Source organism: Athene noctua, unplaced genomic scaffold (assembly GCF_965140245.1).
Source record: "Athene noctua unplaced genomic scaffold, bAthNoc1.hap1.1 HAP1_HAP1_scaffold_319, whole genome shotgun sequence".
Classification (NCBI taxonomy): Eukaryota; Metazoa; Chordata; class Aves; order Strigiformes; family Strigidae; genus Athene; species Athene noctua.
Window position 1 is genome coordinate 15,001 of NW_027437780.1, and position 2,500 is coordinate 17,500.

General features: G+C 44.0%; 1 pseudogene; it reads right to left on the reverse strand.

Moving 5' to 3' along the window:
- LOC141955578 (28S ribosomal RNA) overlaps positions 1 to 2,500 on the reverse strand; it is an 8,722-nt pseudogene that overhangs the window by 2,257 nt on the left and 3,965 nt on the right.

Below are 2,500 nucleotides of genomic sequence, written 5' to 3' on the forward strand. Positions count from 1 at the left end.
ATTACGCCAATTGCAAGGTTTTGGAAAGACTCTTCTTGGGGTGGGTCTCTCCCATTCTGAGTCCTCTTTACGTATTATTCCTTTGGTAACAATCATAACTGTCCCAGGGTCCCACACGGAAGGGACCTTTTCCTTATCTCCACCTGCTGAAATCCAGAGGTTTTTAAACTCTTTCTCAATGTTCTCGTTACTAACTATTTCCCGGATGGTCTCATCGGAGGACTGTGCTATTCTATGAATTCTTCTTGCTTGTACACTGGGGATTAGGCCGACGAGGCGAGTTAGACCTAATCCCCCATCTTTGGTGCTGGAGTAAAGCACGGCATCAGCTGTACTTAGGGGAAGGTGTAACCATCTTTTAACTGTGTTCCTAATTGTTAGGTCTAATGACTCCAAGTATGTAGGTTTGGTATCTGAATGGTCTGCCAGGTAAATGATTCTTGGAATAGTGTAAATTCTAAGAATGTCAATCTTTTGGAATGGTTTTAATGGGGACCTTTCTATTCTCTGAAGCCAATCTGTCATTTTGTCAAGTAATTTTGGTTTGGTTATACCAATCCAGGGGTCAATGTACAATCCGAGGTATTTCTCGGTGTTGTTTGGGTGTATCATGTTGAGGGGAATGCCTTTGATAGTCCATGGGGGACAGTCATTGATGGTATATGAGTCTTTTGTCGGCTTGATGTAAAAGCCGTGACATTTTTCCCCTTGCGTTTTGAGACCTGTCAGATCACAGAATATTCTAACAATGTCCAGGTTCTTTTGCATCCCCTCCCAAGAACTACTTAGTAATACTAAATCATCGGCAAATGCCATAGTTGTTATTTGCTTCGTGTGATGCTGATAACCAAGACCTTCCTCTTCGAGTTTGCACAAGAGAGGATCTATAGCTAGGTTAAATAGGATCGGAGACATCGGATCACCCTGTTTAACACCGATCTGAATCCTAATAGGCTCTGACTGCTCCTTCTTCGTATCAATATATGTTTTGGTATTCTTGTACATGTTAGAGATGAGGTTGATGATGTGATTATCAACCCCTTTCTGTTTCAGAACTTCTATTATGTGGGCGTGGCTGACGGTGTCGAAGGCTTTGGCAATGTCGACAAATACCACTCCCAGGGGCCGTCGTTCAGTCTTAGCATGTCTTATCAGTAGCTTCAGGAGTTTCAGGTTTTCAGAACATCCTGATGATCTTATAAATCCCCTCTGTCTCGGATTGATCGGGCATGCTTTTGTTATTCTCGCTGTCAGGATCCTAGAGAACAGCCTCAGGACTATCGATCCGATGGTGATTGGTCGCCAGTTGTTGATGTCGGTCTGACGCTCCTGTAAGGCTGATTTAGATATTAATACAGTTCTACATTCCTTGATGACGTCTGGAATGGCGCCTGATAACAGCCACAGGTTGAATAGTTCCATCAGCTGTGTATGATCCGGATCCATCCCCACGAGGTGCCTCAGATCTAATCCGTCCGGCCCTGGGGCTGCATGCTTGCTCATCTCTTTGATGTTTTTCTTGATCTCCTTGCTTGTGATCATAAGTTCGAAGGCGGTGTTGTCTGATCTACCCCTCGAGAAGAAGCCACCTAGACCCTGAAACGATCCTGTTGTTTCCCATCTCGTTTGGAAGGTCTTGTGTAGTTCTACCAGAGGGATGTTACATCTCAAAGACTCCACATCATCCAGTATGATACTGGCCAGCTTCCTTCTGTCCATTTGGAATAGGCGCTGGAACCTCAGGAACTGTCCCCTTTTCCTGGCTCTCTTCTTCATCCACTCCGTTGATGTTTTTTCAGGGTGGGCTCTTCGGGTCACCTGGTGCTTCTTCTCTTGGGTGGCCTTTGTTTCTTGAGATAGGTCGAGGCGAGATGAGAAGCAGGTCTCAAATGAATCTTCAATTAGGTCGGCCGCATTGCCATCACTATCGAGCACCTTCCTAAATATGTCATGGAGAATGGGCAGCTTTTGTGATGTTATCCATCTTGAAACTGTTCTCTCATACTGAGTTCTTATACCTTCTGCAACAGGGTGTTCATCAGTCTCTCCAGCTGTTTCCAGGTGTTGTACCCAGTCTTGGCTATCATCTTCTACTTCCGCTAGAGATTTTTTGTGAAGGTCTCGTCTCTTGTCACTAATTTGTTTTGGTGTTTTAGATGGAATATGTTCTGCAATGAGTTTATTGATATCTTTGGCCCCCTTGTATTGTTGGTCTAATTTGATTAATAGGGCAACTTCTTCTTCTGACCAGCATTTTTTATGTAGTCCCCTAGCAGAGCTTTCTTTTGGACGGGATGCCGCGATACGTTCCTGATTACGAAGTATGGGGTGGGCCAGACGTTTATGCTGTCCTAATCCTATTTTAGTTGTAAATATTTTATTGCATTCCTCACATGAAAAGCCACTCACTGGCTCCTTATTTACAGCCCCTTTACATTTGGGGACATGACATGCTATACTTTGGTGTTTCTCATTAATTCTACCACATTTACTACATTCA